A 25,244-nucleotide genomic window follows, 5' to 3' on the forward strand; every position below is an offset into this window, starting at 1 on the left:
TTCCCCCCCCACCCCCACCCCTTTGGTAGTGTGTGCCCCGAGACAATGAAAAAAAAATGAATTACAGATAATAAAAATAGCACATCTCCAGAACAAATGGGAAATGCAGCGCTTTAATTTCTTCGGATGTCAACTCTGCTCGCGGCCCCCCGCCCCGCCCCGCGCTGCCCTGCCCCGCGCTGCGCTGCCCTGCCCTGCCCCGCGCTGCCCTGCCCCGCGCTGCCCTGCCCTGCCCTGCCCTGCCCGGGCTCGCGGCACCGCGGCGCTTCGCGGGCGGCGGCGCTCGGGGGCCGCGGTCTGGGCGCGCGGGCGGCCGCAGGGAGGGGGAGGGCACGGGCCCCGCGGCACGCCCGGACCCTCGGCCTCGCTGGACGCCGAGAATCTCGGAGAGCTCGGAGGCTCCGGCTTGGTCTGGGTGGGGTGAGGAGTTGCTGTTGCGGGATATTCTCCGCAGAGTTGGCCGAGAGTGGGCCGCGGAGGCGGGCAGCGAGCCGCGCCCGGGCAGGTGTCCGCAGGGGTCGGAGGCGCCCCGGGGAGGTACGGCGGAGGGCTCGGGCGCCGGGGCGGGGCGGGGCGCGGGGCGCGGGGCGGGGCGCGGGCCGGGGCCGGGCCGGGGTGCCAGGCTGCCCTCTGATGAATGACGCTCGCGCCGCCGCGCGTGGCTCCGGCGCTTTGTCTCCAGCCTCGGGGCGGGCGGGGAACTGCCGCGGGAACGGGGGGCCCCGCGCGCCGGGCGCACCCGGCAGGTGCCCGCGCTCCGGCTCCGCCAGCTCCGGCCGCGCCCGGGGGCCCAGGCCCCGGCCCCGGCCCCGGCCCCCCGCGGCGCCGGGGTGTGGCGCGCGTGGCGGGCGTGGCGGGCGTGGCGGGCCCGGGGGCCGGGGGCCGGGGGCCGCAGCCGGGGCGGGGACGGCCGCGCCGGGGCTGCGGGGAGGAGCCGGGCGCGTGGGAGGGCAGGGACGCGCGGAGGGGCAGGCGGCGGAGGCGGGAGGCAGGGGCGCGGGACGGAGGGACGGGCCGAGGCTGGCTGGCTCGGGGTGGGACGACAGCGTGACAGCAGCGGACAGGTGGGAGCAGTTAGACAGCTTGAGTCGGGGCGAGCAGAGCGCAGAGGAGACGGAGAGAGGAAGGGCGGCGAGCGAGCGAGCGCGCAGCCCTGCGGGCGCCCTCCCCTGCAGACGCGCTGCGCTCCCCGGAGGGAGCGGCCGGGGCTCTGGGCGCGCGCCGACGAGCATGCGGGCACGGAGGACGGCGACAGCGACCCCGCGGTGCTAGTGGGCTCCGGAGCGCCGAGGGACCCACAGCCCGACCCCGCGCGGACTGCGGCGGGCGCGAGCCGCAGCGCGGAGGGCAGCGCGGCACAGCGAGAATCCAGCGCCGAGCGGCCCGGGGAGCGGCCGGCAGGCAGGCAGGCAGGCAGGCAGGCAGGCAGGCGGACGTGCGGACGGACAGACAGACGCAGACGGGCCGGCGGACGGGACGCGGGGCTGCGCCCACCCTGCGAGGCCAGCCGGGCAGCGAAGGCGGCGGCGGCGCCCCGCGCCCCTGAGCTCGTCCGGAGCCCGGCGGGCAGCGGGGGCAGCCGACCCGCGCGTGGACCCCGCCGCCCCGGCCGCCCCGGCCGCCCTTAAAGCTCCTTTTGCTCGCAGTTAAATAAAGCGACCAAAACCCAAACCAAACCAAAACCAAAACCAAAACAACCAAAAGGCCAAGCCAGACCAAGCCAACCATTGAGAGACAATATTAATAAAAGCCAAAACCTAAATCGCACCGACCAAGGCACCGAGACGCTGGGGGGATACCCACTGTTCTGTCAAGGTAATGCTCAAGGTCTTCCGACGTGAACCTCGCGCGTCTTTTGTGGTTTTTTTTTTTTTTTCTTTTCTTTTCTTTTCTGCTCCTCTGTCTTACACCTGTGTTTTCCTTTAGGTGTGTTTCTCGTCTGCATTTCTCCCTCGTATTGTGGAAAATTGTTGATGTTATACCTGTATTATGTTTTTATGTTTCATCAAAGGAGGGGTAGGCTCCCCTCCCCCAGATGAGGCGGACCAGGAAGAGAACTGAGAAGCGCCGTTCTTTTCCTCAGAGAAATCTACAGCGATTTATGCAGGTTTCAAGGTAGAAAGTTTGAGATCCTCTTATTCCACTTGGAAGGGCACTATGCAAGGGGCCAAAAAAGTTGTGATCAGTTTGTTGTTCCCGCAGGACTCAGGGTCCTGCTCCCAAGGGCTTCCCGGGTGGAAACATGTTACCTTTTACTTTTACATGTTTGAAATCTTGTGTTGCATTGCAAACTCCAAATTTAATGTTTTCTGACTCAGGTTGCAGATACGGTGGTGGAATTGAGTTGAATTGACATGTACTTAGAAAGTTTCTTAGGAAGAGAAATGGGCTCAGTCAGTGTTTATGCATAGAAACAGAACTGGACTGGATGTGGTTGCTGACAGCTGCTCAGGCTCAGTGCTTGGTCACCTCCTTAAGACAGGAGACAAGAAAGAGTCCAAGCCTGAAAGGAAACGGAAAGGGGGCATTGAAAGTTGCAAAGGGAAGGGAAGCTGGTAAGCGCAGTGCAAGGCTGGTAGAAATCATTTCTTGGGAATGTGTTCCGAGTGCAGATATCCATTTTGAGTTCTGATTTTTAAAGGCTACTGGTATGACACTTTAGCTTCTCCAAAAAGAAGGACATTCCCCAAAATTGAATGAATCTGCACAAGATTTTGCTCAAAGGCTGTAATTCCAAAGGACTCCCACCTCCTCCTCACCTACACTGGAGATCAAAATTACTATAACTGTTTGAAGAAAACAGAGAACTGTAGAGGACAGGAAATCATTTTTCATTTGGTAAAAGTTAGAAAACCTTTGACATACACTTGAAAATAGATGCACCTACTCCTTTGATCTTCTGTATTTGTGTCACCATGGGGCTTGTATGTCTTAATAGGATTTTAGTTAATGTCATTTTCACAAAAGACGGTCACTTGGAAGCCAATGGCTCTAGCTCTCCGTTCTGTTCGAATAGTCAAGTAATATACTATTTTGGCAGTAATTGCTTCTGCTGCACTCCTAATATGGATCACGTGTGAGAAATTATATATGTGCTCAGTTCAGGTTTATATGGATTTGTAAGGTATGTATTTGTGTTTGATCCTGTATTTCCTCTCATCACATTCCTTTACTTCTTTTTATCATTTCAACTAACAGAATATTCTTAGATCTCCTGGAGAATGAGTTTAGTATATTCTTTAAGGAATACACTTTGTCACAAAAGGTTCAAAAGGCTAACCTCTTACTGCGCTTCCTTATCAACATTAATTGTTTGCTGTAAATAATTTGGTTTAGATGTAGGTTTTAAGACATTTAGATCCTATGCATATATGGCTCCATCTCTCTGGATGTGATTTATGTTATTTGATAAATAATTATTTAACTCAATTGCCATGGGTGAAAGCCTACTCTACAGAATACTTGGTTTAGGTAAGGCATATTTACAGAAACTTCTGCAGCTTCAGAAATGGACTTTCAGCTTCTCAATGACTTGATTCCACTACACGCTGATTTCTCTTTTACAGTATTCAACTCAGACAGAGACGGGTTTGTGTGAGCTATTAGATTTGCAAATTGCCGATCTCCCAGTGACTTTCCCTCTTAGATCCCAGCTGAGTGTGGTTACCTTGAGAACTGTGGCATTAGCCCTGTTAGAGCATGCTCCACTGGGGAGTTCTGTGCTGTCTATTTTTAATGCTATTTAATGAAGGAGCGAGCGCCTCACTCAGCAATAAAAGAAGCATGATGGAAGACAGAGCAGTGCATGGTTTTGGATACTGGAGATGGATATATGAAAAGGTACAGACTGGCTGTGGGATATGGTGATTTTAATTAGTCCTAATGTATTGTACTAACAGGAATCAATTGATTTTAGTGAGAGAATTAAACATGAATAGTCTGGTTTGTGTTTTCATAAACCTCTTCAAGAATTTCTAATTCTTAGAAAGACGACTCAATCATTTGAATGCATTAAAACTTGAAGGAGATACCAAGGAGTTGCAGCACACATACCGTTTTTTTGTACAAGCTGTCAGATTCTTGGATGGTGAGAAGTACAGAAATAATTTCAGAGTCCTAAAATACTGTTCTAGGGAAGGGTTTCGAGCTTGTAAAATGTTTTGGGCATGAAATAACTAACATCCTTCTAAGATGCTACAACTTGAAGCTCTGCCTTGTGAATTTTTGTCTTTCTTTTATAAACTTGGAGTCTATGTCCAGAATTGTGGCAACTAAGTGAAGCGGGAAGTTTTGGTTGAACTTGATAGAATATTTGAGTTGTTTTCTCTCCTTATTTTGAGATAAACACAACAGATCATCTTACTGAAGGTTAAGTATTTTTAAAATGTAGATAGCAGAGGCAGTACTAATAATTTTTGGAATGTTATAATGAGGGGAGAATATCTTAATGTCATAGTGCGTAAAACATACGAAGCCATCTGTCTGCAACGTTTGTGTAATGCAGAACACCTGTCTTGAGGTAGGCACTGAAAACGCTCAATCGGAAAGGTCTCTGTTGTTCATTTTCATATTAACAACATACTGTAATCAGGTTATATCTTTGTTCAAAGTGAAGCTAATTAAACAAATGCCTAAGTAGTTTCAAAACTAATAAAAAACATAAGAGAAAGTGAGAAGTTTTTATTAGGTGGGGAAGTGAGTTATGTAATTATTGTTAAATAAACCTGTTAGAGCAACCTACAGAGTTGTTCTAGAGTTTGCCAGGATATACCGAGAATAATCCCCCCGCAAATAAACTAAGAGAAATGCATGGTAAGGAGTTCCCCTAATTTGTTGTTGCTGTTGTTGTTGTTGTTGTTGTTGTTGTGTTTTCTACTTTGTACTTCTAGGGGGGGAAAGTAATTACAGACTGGCTGTCATACATATTGTCTTTAGTGGTCATGCTATTGGGACCCCAATGCCGATACCTTTCTCAAGATTCTCAAGTCAGTGGGCATTCTCATCTGAATTCAATGTAAATTTGTCTGTGGACAAGATAATGATAAGCTACATGAGTAGAGTGTGGAATGAGTCAGCCACTGAAGACACAATGTACAATGTAGGCAGAAGTGAATATGACTGAGGAGCCTCATTAGGAAATGGGAGACAGTTGAAGTCCATAAGGGTGTAAATTGCAAACGAACCATTTGCATCTAAGTTAATGTCATGCAGATCTGCTTTGTGACAAGGTTAGGAAAGAATAGGGGGCTTAGATGATGTGGACAGTGAAAGTCATCTCTTCAAATGGTAAGTACTGGCATCGTTCTGTTCTAACTGGTACCACACGGTGGTAGCGTGCTTAGAAATTTGTGAAATTCTAATCAGAAAATGAATTGGCTTCCTTGGAAATGCATTATGTCACCTGGAAAGTTCTGGACACATTTTAAGTCAGTGATGAACTTCTAAAATACAGACTTCCTTTCTTTAGACAAAGGATCTTTTTTATATTTAGGGAATCTATGGTTCTAGAGGCTCTATGTTTCTGCTGACTTTGTTTTGTTTTTTTTTATTCTAACATTTAGAGTTACATATGATAAATAATTTCAAGCAGTGCTATAAGTAAGTGCTGAAGGACTATTGAAGGTAAAGAATAGTAGCAAGATGTTATCTGTGACTAGATTTTTTTTTTTTTTCAGACTATCTGTGCTTCTAAGTGTTAGTTTCCTTTAAGGTACATTTATGCCAAGTCCTAGTAAATTGGTTTTTTTTAGTGCCTTATCTAAATTATTTTTGCTCATTTTGGATTAAACTTGGCCCTGGATGTTCACAGGATTTATTACTTGTGTTTACATCACAACCATTTCATTGCCACGAGGGTCAGATATAAGCTGAGGCACAAAGTGTTTAAATTGTATAAGTAAATATAATATTCTTGATAAAGAATAAAGTGCTTGGGATGGAGTATCATGTTTATTCAGCAGTTTTTAATGTTTGGTAACATTGTTATCTTTTGGTCTCAAAATCCTTTGTCATCGGGTGATATTTTCTTAAGGCATTAAATGCCCATATAACATTTTGAATACACTTTTGTCTAATACTACTAGGGCATTTCTGTACCCCGGGAAATAACTGTGCAGGTAAACCAAAAAATGAATTAAAATGATTATACAGGGAAAATGGAGAGTATATTGAAAAAAAACAAAAGGATTGGCCTGAATACACCAAATTGTCTATTTCCAAACTGAATCTTTGGCATTATGTTATTGCTCCTCTTTTCTAGCTGCCAGCATAGACCTTAGTGCTGCCAGGTGGAATGAGTGTTAATCACTATCTATGGCCACAGAAGATCAATATTTTGAATTCCTCCACACACTTTTCCCAAGGAAATTTCTTCCGGCAGTTTTTTTTTATACCCTTGCTTAATGTACATGTCAATGCCACATGTTATATAAGGTTTTTCTAAGTTTTATAATCCAGTGATGCCTATTAGGATAAAATTGCAATTTCAACTTATTAAAATGCTGAAAAATTAGTCCAAATTTGTCCCACTCAGACACATTTACATAATAAATTTATGCATTTTAAAGTAATATAGTTTATAATTATTCCTTCTGTCTAGCAACAGGAAATAATTTCATTTTCTCCAGGTGAAGGGGGTAGGGGAATCTGCTCATAATTATCTCTTTTAAAAACAGGCCTCTTAACCACCTTCTCACATTTCACACTATTTCAGAATGACACAACAGTTCCTAAATTAGAAATCCACAATGGATAATACACAAAATATTGGGATCTTGTTAACAAAATCACTTCTGTAAATAACACTGATTTTAAGATAATTAAAAATTTAAAAATATAGTTTTAATCGAGAAAAAAGATTTGGGATTTTTAACAAGAGAACAATTATGTCACTTTTTATTTCAAATATTTTGGCAAAGTTTGAGATTTGTTTGGCATTTTGTGGTTTATGTTTCCACCCAGAATCACATTGTGTAATACATAATCCTTTTTTCTGCAGTTCTGAGACATATTCACAAAGCTTATCTACCAAGATAAACCAGTAATCTCTTCCTAATACCCACACGAGCTAGGAAATAAGTCCTTGTGATAGGGACAACCAAAAGAAGAACTTGGTGAATTCTTAACTAGATTTAGTGCAGGAATGCTTAATAATGGATATGCATTCCCTTATATTTGTATGATCTTCCCTTGATTTTTTATTACACACTAAATACTTAAGAACGAGGACCATCTCTAGGGAAGTGGAAACCAGATGAACAGCTTTTTTTCTAAATGCTAAAATACAATACTCACTTTAAAACATTCTCATCCCTAGAATCACACTTTAAGAGGGGGAAAAAACGCATATTGACATATTTTGATCTACTTGAAATTAAGAAGCAACACCAATAATTGAGGTAAAAATGTTGCAGCATCTTTGGAGAACAAAATAGAACATCAATTTCAAAAACTTTTAAGATCCTAGAGGTCCATGTATACTACCCCTTGACATGTAAATCGGAAGACCTAGCTATCTTCTAACTGTTCAGTAACTTGAGTTGCTTTCAGGTGATCTCATCACTGTCACAGAGGCCTAGAAGCATCAAGCCATGGTCAAAAGAGAGTGAAGGAAGGCATGGAAACTCATTGGAATTCAGGGCCTACCCATAATTGCTTAACTGTTATTTTTTCATGAACTCAATAGGAAAATAAAGAGCTATTAAATTGCTTTTGTAGCTTTTATAAAAACTTATATATTAAAATGTTTCTAGAAACACAAGCTGAAATTCTCACGTGAAGTTCTAAAAGTTTGAACTTTATGAAAAGTTCAATTTGAAATGAAAATATGAAAATAGCTGTACTCTACATTGATATGTTTTTCTTAGCATTTTGTTTGTTAAAATGTGAGTTTGGTGGAAATCCCAGCATTGCTGGCATTAGATTCAATTTAATCACCAAAGAGCTTTTGGACAGAAAGTGAGTAGATTCTATGTGAATATGTGACAGAATCAAGATTTCTGCAGCATTTGCAAGCTTCACATAGTACTGGTTCTTTAAAAAAACTATTTTAAAAAATGAGATTGAGAGTTAAAAAAAACCCTTTTACTAGAAATATGGCTTTCTTCTTTCTTTCTTTCTTTCTTTCTTTCTTTCTTTCTTTCTTTCTTTCTTTCTTTCTTTCTTTCTTTCTTTTTCTTTTCTTTCTTTTAGAAAAAGAACCAACACAGCAGACAGTAGAGTTAAAATTGCTATTGAATTCTGCCAAATTTATTAATTGCCAGGACTTTGCAGCCATATCTATGATCCTATTTCTTTTATCTGGCTTATGGAAATGATCAGGTAATACTTTTAAATTATATAGTTTCATATTTGTTTATTTTAAACTTACTTCAATACATTGGTATTATGGAACTTTAGGAAACCACTAAATAACTGGCATAGCATTAAAGATGAATTAAAAAAACCCCACTGAACACAGCTAGCTGGTATTAATGACTCTTAATTGTTTTTTCACTCCAGTGATGATTTAACTTTGGTCATGGCATCTAATTCCTTTGTGAACATTAAAATCTTTTTCCAGCCTGAAATTTTACATAACCACTAACAGAGTTCTGGAAAGATAAAATAATAGAGAGTGGGATCATGTTATGCATACGTACCATTGCTCTCTGCGTAAGCGCAGTTAGATACTCGAACTGGACACCTTAGTCTTTAATTATGATTATTGTCTTCATCGACAACAAAGGATGACTTAGTTTTTAGTGGAGTTTTTTTAGCATCAAGAGATGTGAGAGTATACATAGTTAAATGTGAGTGTTTATATATTAAAACAATTATATATTCTAGGACAAGGGTAAATATCCCTCCAAGAGAGATTATTTTCTTCCACATGTGACCATAATATCAGGTAGTCCTTTTGTTGTTGTTGAATAGGATATCAGGAGCTCTAGACAGATGTTTTGAATTCAGTAGAGCTCCCGAAGGAAAGTCAGATTAAACCTAACAGAGGTATTCTCTGGGCTTACCTGAGAGGGAGCTGGTGACTGGCTGCGTGTGATGAAGACAGGCTTTCCCGCAGAGCCTTCATGGGGTTCTGCGGTTACAGATATGTGCAAAACTTGGATTGAAATAAAAGGCCTTGGGTGGCAAGGTGTAAATGTGGTGTTGTATCCACATCTTACTACTCCACAACTTACCTCCATAAATATGCAATTTAGGACCTGAACAACCAATCCTGATGTCTGGCTTCTGGGTCTGAGTAAATAACAGTGTGACGATGGCCATGACTCTAAACCTCACCATGTGTCACAGTTTCTGCAGGTAAAATTGTGAGCGACATAAAATTGTGAGCAACACCAGGCCAATACAAACAAATTACTAGTGATGCAGCTTTAGCAATTTAGTGAATTCCTCATTGCTTCAATTTTCTCATTTATAAAGTCAGATCAGGCATACCTTGAAGGAATGAGGCAGAAATGAAGTACTCAGCACAGGCACATGGGTATTATTCACTAAAGAGAAGCCATCATCTTTTCTTTCTTTTTTAAGATTTTATTTATTTATTCATGAGAGACACACAGAGAAAGAGGAAAAGACACAGGCAGAGGCAGAAGCAGGCTCCATGCAGGGAGCTCAAGGGGGGACTCCATCCTGGGACTCCAGGATCACACCCTGAGCCGAAGGCGGCGCTAAATCGCCACCCGGACTGCCCACTATCATCTTTTCATATAAAAACCTTTTGAGATTTAACCTGATGACATAAACGAGACAAATTTCCCTGTAATATTTTGTTCTTGCTGTTGTTGCTAGTAATTTAAAGTACAGCTCTCTTTTTTTCTACCCTATAACATTTTTGATGGTTAAAATTGGAGACTATAGCTTTACTCTTTTTCCATGTCTATGAAATACGAAAGGCCAAGCTAAAGTAGGAACTACTGTCAGAGTGTACACTGAGTAAGAATCCTGATGTCTAACAAGGCCAGTACCTTGTGTCAGTGTCTAAGGGAAGGGGTAGCCCAAATCAGATTTGTCTATAAGGTGAACACGTAGATATTATTTCTCCAAAGCAGTTCAATTGTGTCATTTTTACCATCTAAAAGGGGTGGCTGAAGATCAGAATCATTGAGCCAGAAGGGATTAGACTGGATCCATGAAGGAATGACCTTAAATCCTGCATTAATGGGTGAAAGCTTTTAAGTGGCAGATTTGGGCTGGCTTGGGAGATGGAAATATCCTCAACTACCTCTGAGACATTAAAGCAAGTGACGCTATGGGCTTGCTGGTAGGCTCCCTGGCTCCCCACAGAAGGCTTTGGTTTCTTAGCACCGGGTGAGCTGTTTGGACTGAGTTGCTGATCTGGTTTCTGATTCTGGAGCATCTGCTCTTGCTGTTGCTGAAATGAATCATTTCTGCACTTGTGTGAAAGTGGCCAGAGGAGGGGAGAAACTGCCCTCATAACTGGGGTTTAATCAGTTGGTTCACCTATCAGGGAATGGGAAAACGCAAGTAAGTGTTCTGTGCAGAAGAAGGTGAGCTGTGCAAAGCAATAAGTTTGTCAGGTAATTGAGCTTAATTTTCTATTATAATTTGAATATCAGCCATTTTTTGAAGGAAAACACAATCAGAAAGTTATCTAATGAAACTTCTCAGAAGGTATCTGAGAATAAGTTTATAATCCTCCACTATTCTGATATTTGCTGGATAGCAAACTAAAAACAAGGAAAGGGTAGACAGATTTTATGTATATATAATATTACATAGAGAAATCTATCTGTATAACTCTATATAACTCTATCTATATATATATAAATATCTTGTCCATCATATATATCTTATATATAAGGTTTATCTTATATATCTCATCTATCATATATATGGTATACATCCAAAATCATCATATATCTGTATCTATACCTATATCAAGAGTCTGCATATTATACATGCTTAGAGTTGTCTAATTAACTTGCCTTAAGCAAAAAAAAGTAATTTGGCCTAAAAGCATATTTCCTAATACATTTTTTTCCACTGTCCTTAGCAGTCCTTGCTTGCATGTACCAGATATTTAATCAGAATCTGTTGAATTAAAAATTGATCTTTATATTGTTGATGGTGTCTAATAATCAGGACATAAAATCAGCCCCTAGTAAAGTTTTAATTGTATTTCCCCCCCTAAAGTTTCAGCTTAGTGGACTTGACTTTCATCTTTCTGAAAAAGAGAACAAAGAGGTGCTCTCGTATGTGGGATTTTTAACTGCATGCATGATTGTTTGGGCTCCCATAAAGAAGTCCCTTTGTCAGATCTCCAGCTCAGGCTAGGGCTTCTACAGGAATAACAAGGCCCCTGAAACTTCAGTCCACTTGAACGGAATACATAGATCACTTGTCCATCTGCATGAGAGGGAACTAAGGTCAACACGCAGTTAATATGATCTTGAGAGAAGGGATGAGGCAAAGGCAGTTTCACAAGAAATTTCCAAATCAGTGGTACACAGAAGCAGTGACAACTCATGTTTACTGGGCGGATGCCTGTGGAGAGATTAACCATAGTGAAGGTGATCCAGGATGTGGGGAGAGAATTCACTCCTCTGAAGGCTCAGTGAGCAGGCTGTGTTGGATTAAAAGGCAGGAGTGAGGAAGGGAGGGAGAAGAGAATCTGGCAAGCTGGTGGCCTCCAGTCCCTGCTTCCTGCCAGAAGCAGAGCAGCTCTAACCAAACCATAGGAGGAATTCCCTTCTCTTCCTGATGTGTGGGAAAGAGAGTTTGGGGCATGGAGGATTTAGAATTCCATGTGTACACAAAATCCCATGTAGTATTTTATTATTTGCCATTGCTGATTCTCCTGGGATAAGATTACGGGCTCAATGCTTCTTTACAAAGAAAGTTAACTAGGCCTCCTTCTGGATTTGTCTAGAAATACTATAGAGAGTTTACTCTTAGCACCCTTCCAGGGGCAATTTGGGACTTTTTCTAAGAACTAGGAATGATCTCAAATAAAATTGTGGTAGACTTGTGATTTGTACACTTAGCAGATAAAACTAATAGCTATATCCAACAGAAGGCCATGTGTATAATCAGAGATTTGCCCAATGGATCTGGCAAGAGAAAAGAGCTCTAAAATCAATTTTTCTAAAATCACTAGAAAATATTACTTCATTGTTTTGACCGAGCTGTGAGAATAGATTGGTTTTGATGTTTTAGGAAAGAATGAGGGAATATCACTTGTTTTATCATTTATAGATTAGATCCTGGGGCTTAGGCGAGGATCAGATGGTTTGCACTGATAGTCAAGGAATTCATAGCAGTGAGAAGAACCCAGACCTGCAGACTTGAAAGAGGTTATATATTTTACCTCAAGTCTTGGTGAACTAATGTACTGAACTGATAGGAAGCCAACTTTTGGGTATTCCGGGTAAAGTACATCATAAACATTAAGGAAATCTAAAGGAAAGGAATGCTGTATGTTTCTGTATTTTTAGGGAAGCTAGTGAGTGGCCATTTGTGGAGGAAATCTGTACTTATTTCTGTATTGATTAGGTCATTAGTGCCATTTGTTTTCCTCTGCGGGAATTACTTTACTTGGCTTACTCCTGCTCTGTGAATTACCTCGTTTCTCCAGGCAAAAACTCTTTATCAACATAGAGATCCAAGATTTCGGTAGTTCTCCCTGTATCATTTGCGGAAGCCACAAAGATGGTGATAAGAAGAATCAATATTCCTCTATTAATTCTGACTTTACCTTTGGATCATTTTTGATCGAAACCTCTTTGTGGGTGGTTGTTTTGGAAAAATAATTTGCTCAATTGTTTTGCAGTGTAAATATTAGCTGATATTTATGAGCCACCTCTTGTGTGAAAGGGACTTGTGTGCCTATGTGACGTTCACACCAATCTACCCTAGGTTGTGAACACAGCTGTGGCAAAGCTTCTGTCCTAGAGCACTTGGAATTCTTATCTAAGGAAAAAGAAAAATGTGTATTTCATCCTTCTTGAGTTTTTTTCTTTGAAATGTAATTTACATTGTCATATGTGATAGCCATGGGAAACACAGGGATTTAGAGCTAACCTAGAGATTAGGAAGTGAGAACCAAGGTGTAGTGGAAGAATTTGTGGTGGTGACATGGCATAGAAAGACATGGAAATTATTTTGTAAAACTGATACAGAGTGACTGGAAATATTTCTGCCTGCATCTCAAATTTGTACTTGTGGCTGCTCCTGGAGACAAGAATGGTTTTCACCTCTGCTTGGGACATACTTTCACCTGGTGTCATGGAAAGGCACTAGGCTAAAGGTCAAAGTGACCTAAATTTGAATTTCATCTCTGCCTCTCATTGGCCTAGGCAAGTTTTCAATTTTCTTTCCTTTATTTTTTTTTTTAAGATTATTTATTTATTTATTTATTTGACAGAAAGAGTGAGCGAGAGAGAGCACACAAGCAGAGGAAACGGCAGGCAGAGGGAGAGGGAGAAGCAGGCTCCCCAGCAAGCAGGGAGCCTGAATGTGGGACTCGATCCCAGGACCCCAAGATCATGACCTGAGCTGAAGTCAGACATCTAACCAACTGAGCCACCCAGGCACCCCCAATTTTCTTATTACAATATTGTGGGCAGCAATACTCCCTTCATGAGTTATCATATGTAAAATGTTTGCCACAAAATGGAAATGTTATCTCCTTCCTGCTTTCTCCTACAGGGACTGTTTATCCATTAAAACATGGAAACCTAGAAGAACATGTGTAATGAAATTATATATCCATGCTTGTTTTGAAAATAGTATAGAATTGTAGTTTGAGTCATTAACTACTCTATGTGTCCATGGATTACTGAAAAAAAAAAGATAAAATGATTTTTGGGCTGGTGGGATTCTTTTGCATTGGCTTTTATAAGATGTTAACACATATCACATAGTTAAGGAAAATAAAGAAAAAAAAAAACATGACAGCAGATCTACACATGTATCTTTACTCACTGCCCAACAATCTGAAGCAATGTCTTGATTTAAGGGACCCAATGGTTCACACTTACACAAAAACAGATACCCAGGAATAACTGACTAAGTGAAAATATTAATTAAGATTTTTTGAGCATATAAATGAAAAAATAATTTGAAGATACTAAGTTATAGGTGGAGTTTTTTTTTTAAGATTTTATTTATTTATTTGAGAGAGAGCAAGAGAGCACAAACAGGGGAAGAGGTAAGAGAGGGAGAGAGCAGGCTCCCTGCTCAGGGTCCATCCCAGGACCCTGGCTGGGATCAGGACCTCAGCTAGCCAGCTGAGCCACCCAGGTGCCCCTGTAGGTGGCGTTTAAAGAAGAATTGTCTTTCTTTTCTTGTTTTCTTTCTTTCTTTCTTTCTTTCTTTCTTTCTTTCTTTCTTTCTTTCTTTCTTTCTTTCTTTCTTCTTTCTTTCTTTCTTTCTTTTTTTTTTTTTTTCCTAATGGATTCACAGGATTTGGTCTTTTAAATGCATGCTGTTGGTACTCTTTTGCAATTCTTTGTAGTTAAGGCAGCTCACCTTTCTCTGCAAATAAGGGTTCTGGAGCTATCCCTTGTTAAGTTGGGGAAAGTGCTACATTGTCTATTTATACTCTGCCTTCTGTCCCACGGGAAAGAGCCAACTCCAGGTGCATAAACGTATTGTCAGTCCACCTGCCAACACCTATTTATGCAATTACTGATATTGAGGATGGAATTATCCGCTTTTACTAATATGTTCCCCCTGAAATTATCTTCAGGAAAACTTGAGTTAGAATTAGCCAGTGTGAGCTTTGTTCATAGAGTGTTTGCCCCCAATTTGTTTTCTACCAAGTAAGCCCCAGACACCTGGAGCACCACACACTCGGTTTTTGCCTGTACATTCCATGTGTTTGGCACAGAGGGTGACAGTTGCTTTTGGCAGATGTACAGGATCAAAGTGGCCTTTTTACCCTTCTACCCTCAGGGTGTCAGTTTCTCAGATAAAGGAAGTGGTGAGGTTAACAGAAATTTCAGCTTATCCTGAAATAATAGTGAAGCGTAGTAGGTATGACAAACCTATTAATTAATTATTTGTCAAGGCAGTGGCTTTTTTAAGTTATTGGACAGGGAAATTTGGGAACAATGCATGCTTTTAGTAAGTAAATGTTTTCACCATATTTTGTGGCCTGAAGGAAACTAATAATCAAAATAATCATATTTATTTTCCCCTTTTAGCTAACTTGAAGAAATGGAAAATCTTAGAAATACTATCTATAGGTTAATATAAGGATTTATTTGATAGCAGTGTGTTTTACCTTAGAGAGTATCGCTCCAAATTTCTTAACCTGTATAATTTATCATATGCATTAGCTAGGTTTACTTGGATAAATATTGGCCTAGGACTAGAGGATTTCTGTAATTTTATTTTGGGGAATTTTTTTCTGATGAGAAAACAAAACAGAAAATGCGTATATAAACTTTTTTATACATACACATTTGTGTATATGTTGAAAAATACATAAATATACACACATATGTTATATACTATGTATTACATATGGTATCATTTATTTTATACATATTTATATGTATACATTTGAAATCTGGTTATATTATAAAATTATACACATACACCTAATATATATTAGATGTGATATATCTATATAAATTGGGGATCTGGTTATATTATAAAAAGAATACTCCCTCTTATTGGGAGATCAGTGATGGTGTGAACTAAGTTAGCTGCTTTTCTACTTAATTTTCCTTCTGAATTCACTTATTTCACTGATAATGAATAATACCAATTAAGTATAGGGTTATAGAATGGTATCAACAAAGAGAAGAAACTTTCATCTATCCCTGTTCTTTGCCCATCTGCACCAATAAAATGGTAAGATAGAAATAGAGGGTAGGGTGATAAATTTATCCTTTCAAATGAAGACTTAGGGATCTCTGTAGACTTTAGGTTTTTGATTCCATGGCTCTTCCCCAGTGACCAAAATGAACTATACCATCTGTCTTATAAATGTCAGTTGGTGATCTAGGACCCATATCTCAATACAAATGAGCCATCCTATTCCTTAAGTGAATCCTATTATGGAAAGGAGGAAGTGTGGGTGAGTACCAAGGATGTCATCTCAAGGGCATCCCCAAAGTAGTGGCTCTTAAACCTGCACATGCATCAGAATCAGTTGGAGGCTTTATTCAGGTACAGTTTGCTGGACCAACCAGCAGTTTCTGATTCAGTGGACCTGGGGTGAGTCCCAAGTAGTTGCATTTCCAACAGGTTTCTATGTGGTGCTGATGCTGCTGGTCTGTGGACCATAACATGGGAACCACCAATCTAAAACATAAAACTTGTCAATGTAAATTTTGCATGATTGATGTTTCATGATCTGAAACATTAAAGAAACACTGTAACATTTCAAAACAAATACATTTTAATAAATTTATTTCAATATACTTTCATTTAAAAATTATTTTTTAAAAATATAGCATCTTGGGATCCCTGGGTGGCGCAGCGGTTTAGCGCCTGCCTTTGGCCCAGGGCGCGATCCTGGAGACCCGGGATCGAATCCCACATCGGGCTCCCGGTGCATGGAGCCTGCTTCTCCCTCTGCCTATGTCTCTGCCTCTCTCTCTCTCTCTCTGTGACTATCATAAATAAATAAAAATTTAAAAAAAATTTAAAAAAATAAAAATATAGCATCTTAAGAGAAGATATAAGTATTACAAATTCTACTAGAAAAAGAAGTAGGAGCCTGGATGATTTTAGGGAGTTGAAAGTTTCTCCCAAGCTTGTATTCTAAGAGTCTCCAGTGTAGGACTTTAAGTCCATGGAGATAGAATAATCCCTAATCTATAAAACTGGTTATTCTGGGGGTCAAAAAAAAAAAAAAAACAAAACAACCTTGAAATAAAAACTAGTGAGCACTAAAGATGAAAACTATGAATGCAAACATTGTGTAGACAGCAGTTTATAATAGCTTTATTCATAATTGCCTCAAACTGGAAGCAATCGAAATGTCCTTCCAAAGGTGACTGAGCAAACTGTGGTGCATCCATATAGTGGAATATTACTCAGTGATAAAAAAGGAGCAAGTTACAAATCCAGGCAATAATTTGGTTGGCTCTCGAGGGCTTAATGCTGAGTGAAAGAAGCCAATCTCAAAATGTCACAGACTGCATGATCCCATTTATATAACACCTCAGAATGGAAAAAATATAGCAACAGAGAAGGATGAATTAATGAATGCCAAGAGACATGTCAAAGAGGAGGTGTGATTAGCAAGGGATGACACAAGGGAGCTTCTAGGTGCTGGAACTCTTCTGTAGCCTGATTATTTACACAAACTTATACATGTGTTAAAACCCATGGAACTATATAGCCCCAACTCACAACCGGCCAAGTTTACTATATGACAATTTTATGATCGTATGAAAATTATTTATCAATTTAAAAAAGATAAAAATAAGAATAGTACTGTTTTTAGTTTCACTAAGTAACTGGATTTGCACCATTTTATGAAGTGAAAATAAATAACTGTGCTTTATCTCAAGCAAAAGGAAACAAATGATAACTGTAAGAAGGATTCTTTATAAATGTTCTTAAAGCCATTTGCTGCAGGCAGGAATCCTAGGAAAAATTTGGAAGTTGGTCATCTCTAGCAATGTCATCCCATTTCCTCCTTTGTTCTTCTTCTTGGAGTCTTTCTCTGTAAGCTTTGTCACTTTCGATGTGAATTTCACGGGCAGGTTTGTTCTTATCATTTATACTAGCTGGAAAAGACAGACGATGCTAGAACTGTCATCCAGATACCTCCTACATATATGTGTGAAGCCTCAGGAATTGCCATCTACCCACATCTTGAACAGCGCAGTGATGGCTCCCTCAGAGTCTTGGACAGAAGCCAGTATCATTTTGAAGTGTCTATAATTTTTAGAGACACCAAAGTCTTTAGAAGTGTCTAGAAGGTCTGGGTCTCCAGAAGTGTTGGCAGTTGAATTCCAGCCAGAGCTCTAATCAGGTAATATCCATAAATCTCTGTTGAATGGATGCATGTGCTTGTCCCAGTAAGAGAGAGTCAGTTGCTAATACATAATAGAATGCTCCCTATGTGTGAGGTACTTGTCTGAGTACTTTACATGAATTCACTTGTTTAATCCTCACAATCATCTGTGAGGTAGAGGCTCTTCCTATTTCCATTTTCACATAAGGAAACTGAGGCATGGAGACCATTAGTAACTTGCTCTGTCAGTAGAGGAAGCAGGCTTCCATTCTGGAAGTCCAGCTTCAGAGTCCAAGCAGTTCACGGATGGACAACACTCTGGTTTTTGTGGTGTTTTCTTTTGTGATATTTTCTCCTCTTCAGGCAGACTGCAATTGTCAATAGTGCATTTCAGTCTACATGTGACCTACTGACCCTGAGGTTATTTCATGAACTCTTGAACAGAATTGACCTTCTTGCACCAGCAAGGCAGGATGTGCAGATTCTACTTTGAACCCAGTCCCAAAAGACAGCTATGGATTGAGACTGCACCATCTTAGGATCTGGCACATTCCTCAAAGAAATTTCCAAACCTGAATCCTAACATGGTGATCAAGATGAGATTTCATGAACCTTAGAACTAGCCCTTCTCCAGACAGGGTAACTTTCTGGCTCGGACCAGAGGTCACGCGTCCACTTTATAGTACGAATCTTCTGTAGCTCATTTGCTTCTCAGCTTTAAGATTAGTAAAAGAATCAAGTACTGAGTACGCTTTTCTTATATTTCAGTGGGATATCCAAATCAGCTTTACCAATAAAAAATAATTGCATGTTTCTGACTTTCATACTTTGTTATAATAAAAGGTGTAGTTATTATGTGGTTTGGCATCTCTCTGGAATAAACACTCATGATTGTATACGTGGATATTGCATTCACTTCTCAGTGAACACATACCAAATGCATAGGTTGAACAACATGAGTGGAGGCATTTGACAGGGCATGGGTACTTGAGACCTACATTTGAATAATATCAGTGTTATTTGACCTTGGGCGGGGACTCATCTTTTCTGAAACTTAACATTTCTTCCCTCCGTGTCTCCCTCCCTTCCTTAAATACCTGTGCATGAGATTAGTGGCAGTGAGAATTAAAAGCACTATGTAAAGTATTCCTTGTAGCATTTGGCACATAATATAATATATGAAAACATAGTGACTATTATTTTTTATAGTAAGAGTTAATGCAGACGTGTTTGAGTTAAATATGAACCACTAGGGGAATTTGTGATTACCATTATTCCGATACCAATTTTTGTGATTTACTTATAAAAATGATAGCAAGTATCAATTTCCTTTGGCTACAAAAGATGCTTCAAAAGCTCTTCTGGTGACACATCAGTAAGTCTTGTGAGGAAATAAAGTACTTTAAATACAAGTTTAATCCCATCACAACCATAGAGGAAAACCTATGTCTATAAAATGAAGCACTTGATGCCTTAATTAGCTACCTAATAGACAGGTTCTTTCTGAACTGACCCTCTTTGGCCCCCAGACCTTGGTGTGTTTGGCTGGACTCGTGTGAGGCTGAATTTAAGAGCGAGTGTTATGCACACTTACATGTGGTGAGACATGGAGTGCAGGCCAATATTCTGCAGCTGGGAAGAGCAATTAGCAGCTTCATGAATTAGGGACTTGTTTACACTGTTGTCCAAGATAATCATTTGTTTGTTTTAACGAAGATGTTCTATCTTCATCAGAGGCATCCATCGTCATATTTAAATGATAAGGTCTTTGCATCTCACAAATAATGTTTGGATTTCACAGCAGGATCCCTATCACAGCCAGTATTTTCTCTCGCTGACTTTGGTAATCAAGACATGAGTTACATATATATTTCAATTTACTCCTCAGCCATGAAAACATTATGTGATCTCTTCCAGCAACTTTTTTGACAGACTTATTTTTAAAAATGTTTTTATATGAACTCCATCACACAGACATAGGTATACGTGCACAGATACACACCCCACACTTGCATACACATATGTGAAATAAAATTTTACAAAAGAAGTCTTAGCCTTACCAAGGGCAACAATATACTCTAATTCTTACCTATTCTAGTCTACTTCATTTCACTCCATTCCATTCTGTGTTCTGTTTATTTCATTTTAAAAATTGAACCCAATGATTTAACTTCATGATTTCCTCACAGGTCATAACCTAAAGTTTGAAAAACATTGATCAACATGCAAATTCACTTATGATTCTTTTTTTCTTTTTTTTTTTTTAAAGATTTTATTTATTTGAGAGAAAGAGAGAGAGCACAAGCAGGGGAGAAGCAGAGGGAGAAGCAGACTTCTCACTGAGCAGGGAGCCAGATGCGGGCCAGTCCGAGGATCCTGGGATCCTGACCTGACCCAAAGGCAGACGCTCAACTGACTGAGCCATCCAGGAGCCCCCACTTAATGATTCTATCATCTATCCCAGAATTTGTAGAAAGGAGTGCATCTGTCATTACTGTGTCTTTTGGATCTTCAGCTATGTGTAATCTTAATATATTGGTCTACTAAGTAAATAAATGCCAATTAGTACCCCTTGAAGACAATAATAATAACCTACTCAGTAGGTACTCACAGATGAATCAGATGAAGTATTTCAGAAATCATGAAGTGAGTCATTAGTAAACTATGTCCAGTTTTCCCAGAAGAGGGACTTCTAAAATAAGGTGGCCAATGTATTTCTAGAAAATGTGTACTGATCTTAGTTGTGTTCTTCATAAAGCCAAGATCAGTTTTTTCCAAGGCATATGCCTAAATATTTTATTTTATTTTATTTTTTAAAGATTTATTTATTTATGATACACACACATAGAGAGAAAGAGGCAGAGACACAGGAGGAGGAAGAAGCAGGCTCCATGCTGGGAGCCCGACTCGGGACTCGATCCCGGGACTCCAGGATCGCACCCTGGGCCAAAGGCAGGCGCTAAACCGCTGAGCCACCCAGGGATCCCCGCCTAAATATTTTATAATATGATACTATTGATATACTATAAACAGTTAATATTTTAAATGATTGCAAAACTAATCCACCTCTCCTGGTTCAGTTGATTAGAGGACATTTACAGAAGACATTGATCTTTTGAGAAACATGTGCGAATTTCCTATTATGTTCCAGATACTTTGGTGATTCCTAGGGACCCACAAATAAGCAAGCCATAGTCCCTGTCCATGGGGGAACATACAGCCTGAGCTTCCGACAACTTTAGGACCCTGTGTGAGGAGCCCTGAAATGGAGATGTTTGCCCTGATAGAGCTCAGTGTGCGCACAAAGAAAGACTCACCATAGGCAGTGGGGAAATAGAGATTTGATAAGGGAAGAGGTGACTTCTTAATCTCATCTTGTTGGTTAATATATAGGTTTAGAGTCGTAATCCCTCACATATTGTAAGAATGATTTCTCCAAAGAAGGAAATCTTTGGAGATTGGAGGGATTGGGCTGTGGCCCCAACTGGTGGAGGGGCTTCCTGTTTTATAACAAAAGCACTATATAGGTCAGCAGCAGCTAAATCAAGAGACACACGGGTACACTGGACCCTGGATGTGTAAAGATTCATGTAAATTCTTGTAATAAAAACTTCAGAGAGCTGTTTTGTGACGTGTCGCAGGTGTGCATTGCACCATCTGCTGGCACAGGGAGAGCATGAAACATGCTGCCACAGGCCAGATCCATGCTCTAGCCCTGACAAGCCTTCCTGGCGTTCTTCTCAGGGATCCTCAGGTTAACAGACCTTGACTTCTTACTCTTTTTGACCTGGTTGAAGGCAAAAGATGGTTTTATAAACAATCTTAAGGAATTGTTTCTAAATTACTGTAAATTATTTTAAATGTTCACAATTAAATTGTTCTTTTGAGTTGCTTTAGCAGGGCCTAGGGGACTGGTCTATTCACACACTGAGCAATGAGCAAAATGACATCTGTAAAAGGTGGGTCTAGCCACCAGAGGACCATTTGCCATCCCACATCTGTGCTTGTTCTTGACTCCAGCTTCTTATTCTGGTTTGATCCTTCCAGATGTCAGCAAACTTTGCCAACCACTCTCCCTGCACATTTGCCCTAAGTGTGTATTCTTGCTTCAGCCTCACTTCTCTGCCCTTTGAAGCATCCTCACCACTGGCTGAACCTGTGCCCTTCTTTCCAATTTCTGCATCCCATCCATGAAGAAAGGTTTAGAAAAAAGAGAGCCATACTTGAGAGGGAGAGAAGGAGGTGGCTCCCATCTCTTCAATATGTGTAATAACAGATTGAGATAATGTGAAACCACAGTCCTAAAGTTCACTTCTCATCAGTAATTGTTGGACTCAAAGGGACAACTCTTTTTTTTAATAAATTAATTTTTTATTGGTGTTCAATTTACCAACATACAGAATAACACCCAGTGCTCATCCCGTCAAGTGCCCCCCTCAGTGCCCGTCACCCATTCACCCCCACCCCCCGCCCTCCTCCCCTTCCACCATCCCTAGTTCATTTCCCAGAGTTAGGAGTCTTTATGTTCTGTCTCCCTTTCTGATATTTCCCACACATTTCTTCTCCCTTCCCTTATATTCAAAGGGACAATTCTTAATTCTTGACTGAGTAGTTGGAGAAAATATTTCCTTTCTTACTTACAGGATATCACTCTCTTCATCCTATTGGAAGAAAAGGAGTTTTCTTTGGATTATGAATTAGTTTAATCTAACTTTTTCCCTTGAAAATTAGTGTAATACTTGATAAGGATTCATTTGGAATTCACTGTTTAGCATGTTTATGGAAAAAAAGAGAAGTCTTTGAAGAGCTGAGTTGAGTAAGTCATCATTTTTAGCACATTATAAATCTCTTCTAGGCAGATGCTGGACTGTAAAAATTGTACCTCTCACAATTCCTAGCGGGATGTTGTGTACCTAGTAGGGGCTGACTAAATAATTGTTTATTGACTCTATTACGTGAACAGGCCTGATTACACACACGATCACACACACATGGATTGTCTGCACAATTAGAGCTGGGTCCTCCAAGAGACCACATGTTTTACTTTGGCCAATTTAAACACAAATCTTCTCAGCCTTGTAAAACATCAAATACCTAATACAATTTAATATTCTCTTATTGATTCATTGTCAGAGTATGAAAATTAGTTATTGAGCTATGCTCATGAGAATAATGATTCGTGCTATTAAAACTTCACCTCCGAGGCCTATCCAGAAAGAGAAGTGGTAAATGGTGGGACATAAAGATGGATAGAGAGATAAAGGGACTCTGTGAGTCTTTACTGAAGTTCAAAGGATACTACTCAAAGTGTAGGAACCCAATGCCAATGTTAGCTGCTATTATGATTGTTTAGGCTGCTCTGTTCCTAGAATCCGGAAAGTGCTAATGCATATACGCTGCATGGAGGAACACAGAGAAATCAGAACACTTAGAGATTTCTTAACAGCTGGCTGTAATATTTTTAAAATCAGCATATTCAGTTCTAACTGACCATATTGTGTCCTGCCTGTTCTCTAAAAGAGTACATTAGATAGACAACAATAATAAATATCTCCTGGGGATAAAGTGAGGGCTGGACAGTGTCTTTCAACTTGTATAATCTTGGGCAAGTTTCTTGGCCCTGCTGAGTTTCAGTCATCCCATCTGCAGAGTGGAAACAGTGGCAGCTAATTATTCGTGATTGTAGGGAAGCAAATGAAATACTTTTCATAAACTGTTTAACGTTTTTATAGGCATTAACTCATAGGTTATCACGGCACCTTTAACGTCTCCTTTGTAGCAGCAACATGTTCATTGCCAGTGGTTTTGGAATTGCATTTAGGGTAGTAATTTTTGGAGGTGCCTACAAGGAGACATATGTTAGATTTGAGGTTGCAGGATTATGTAACTGAGTAGTGGCCTCTGAGAATTGGAGGTAAAAAATAGAATCACATTTCACGTATAAGTGAGAATTTATAACTTTGGGGAGAGTCATAGATTTTTTTTTTTAATTGACTAGAACTAAGTATGTGGTTATGTAAGAACTGGTAACTCAGAATTACGGTTCAGCATACAAACACAAATTGTATGTACATGTTTTAGTACCTTTATAAATATTGAAAGCTTTGAATTAGCAACAATGAAGTGTCAAGGGTTGGAGAAACTCACAAGGGTTTTAAGCCAACCAGTGATTCTGAAGCTGGATTTTATTACTGCCACAGTGTGATTCCCACCTTCCAAAGGGATGTCCTGAGGTGCCCCAGGTAGGCTTCTGGGAGGCTCACTCTGAGATGGAATTTGGTGTGCCACATGTTTACTGGGGAGAGTTCTTGCAACCAGTGCCATGAGGGGCAGGGAGGGAGAAGGAGTGTGCAGAGGGAGAAGGCAAGCCACAGTTCAGGCCAAAGAATGAGAACAGATCTCAAAGAACTCCGAGTCCATGAGGTGTTCTTTAACTGGCTAGAATGGCCTTTAACTGGTCTTGCAAGGGTTGAGAGAGCCAGATCATATTCTCCCACCTCGATCAGTTATTGCATATAAATTACAGTAGAAAAAGTGCCATTGGGCCACTCAACTCTCTGCAGCTAAAATAATCCCCCAAGAGGTCCGTCCTCCAAGAGGATCTATGTCTACCCCTGAGGTTGACCAGAGAGGTAAAAAATTAACACCAGGATGCCCTAGAGCTAGTCTGTTTCAAAGCATGCATCAGGGTTGAAGAAAATCTGTCTCGTATCACTCTTAGGGAGAAAAACCTTGACTCGACATGGGTCAGTTTTTCAAAGAAGCCACAGTCTGTAATGGGTCCTCAAACCTCTCACATTCTCCCTGGAAACAAGTATCATCTCCCAGAAATCAGAATCTCTCTCATCTCGACTAAAGCCGCCTTTGAGTGCATAGTATTTGTACTCAAAGATTATTTAATCCCAAAGAAACTGTTACACTTCAAACTTTTTATTATGAAAGATTTCAAAACATTCACAAAACAGAAGTAATTGAATGAGAGACCCCCACATGCACATCACAAAGGCTCAATGTTTTGTCCATCTCCAGAAGATTTTTTAATAGCATAAGCGTAGCCTCTCTTGTTGTTCTGAGACAGATACGGACACAGACATGTCCTCAGAGGAGGGTGAGATTTCACAATGTTTGAAGTCATGGATGTCTCTTAATAGTGCTGACGTGAGTTGAAGCTTTCAGAGCCCTGGTTCTGGGAAGTGGCAGGCTCATCCCCACGGACCTTCACTGTCCTGTGTCTGTGTTCCACAGCACCCAAGAAGGCCACACCGTGAGTCCCAGGCCAAGGAAGATACAGGACATTTAATGC

General features: G+C 40.6%; 1 protein-coding gene across 17 annotated transcripts in view; it reads left to right on the forward strand.

The window, feature by feature from the left end:
• The first annotated feature begins 461 nt into the window (after window positions 1–461).
• ARPP21 (cAMP regulated phosphoprotein 21) overlaps window positions 462–25,244 on the forward strand; it is a 155,751-nt gene continuing 130,968 nt past the window's right edge. For 5 of the 17 annotated variants that reach the window (XM_055321609.1, XM_055321611.1, XM_055321613.1 and 2 more), the window contains exon 1: window positions 1,590–1,815. The gene's annotated coding sequence lies outside the window, so the exon portion shown is untranslated. Of the gene's footprint in view, window positions 538–1,513; window positions 1,816–3,777; window positions 3,841–5,166; window positions 5,287–25,244 lie in introns of those variants that run through there. The other 12 variants (XM_055321614.1, XM_055321608.1, XM_055321607.1 and 9 more) reach the window with 10 other exon arrangements.

This window comes from Nyctereutes procyonoides, unplaced genomic scaffold (genome assembly GCF_905146905.1).
Source record: "Nyctereutes procyonoides isolate TBG_1078 unplaced genomic scaffold, NYPRO_anot_genome, whole genome shotgun sequence".
Lineage (NCBI taxonomy): Eukaryota > Metazoa > Chordata > Mammalia > Carnivora > Canidae > Nyctereutes > Nyctereutes procyonoides.